The sequence below is a fragment of the Gavialis gangeticus genome, unplaced genomic scaffold (genome assembly GCF_001723915.1).
Source record: "Gavialis gangeticus isolate Ggan-Ray unplaced genomic scaffold, GavGan_comp1, whole genome shotgun sequence".
Taxonomy (NCBI): Eukaryota; Metazoa; Chordata; order Crocodylia; family Gavialidae; genus Gavialis; species Gavialis gangeticus.
This window is the reverse complement of record NW_017729001.1, coordinates 18292011-18292324: the sequence shown is the minus strand read 5'-3', so window position 1 is coordinate 18292324 and position 314 is coordinate 18292011.

Genomic DNA, 314 nt, shown 5'->3' with positions numbered 1-314 from the left:
AAACAAGCACACAAACGTCCCCCCTCACACTCCTACCCTTAAACTGTGTTACTGAAACAAGTGCTGGAGGAGTCATGTTGTATATAAATTGTTGTGTTTGGTGATATTACTGAAACAAAGGGTTTTTTAAAAAATTAAGATTTTTACTGTTCACATTGTTTGAAGTGTATGGTGTTTGTATCCTATTCAGTTTGGAGACCAGGAGAGAGAAAAGGCCAGTTCCACACTCGTTCCTATTCAGATTCTCGTGCACTGGCCCAAAAGTGCAATCTTTGAACTGAAAAAAAAAGCAGGGAACCATTACCTCCAAAACC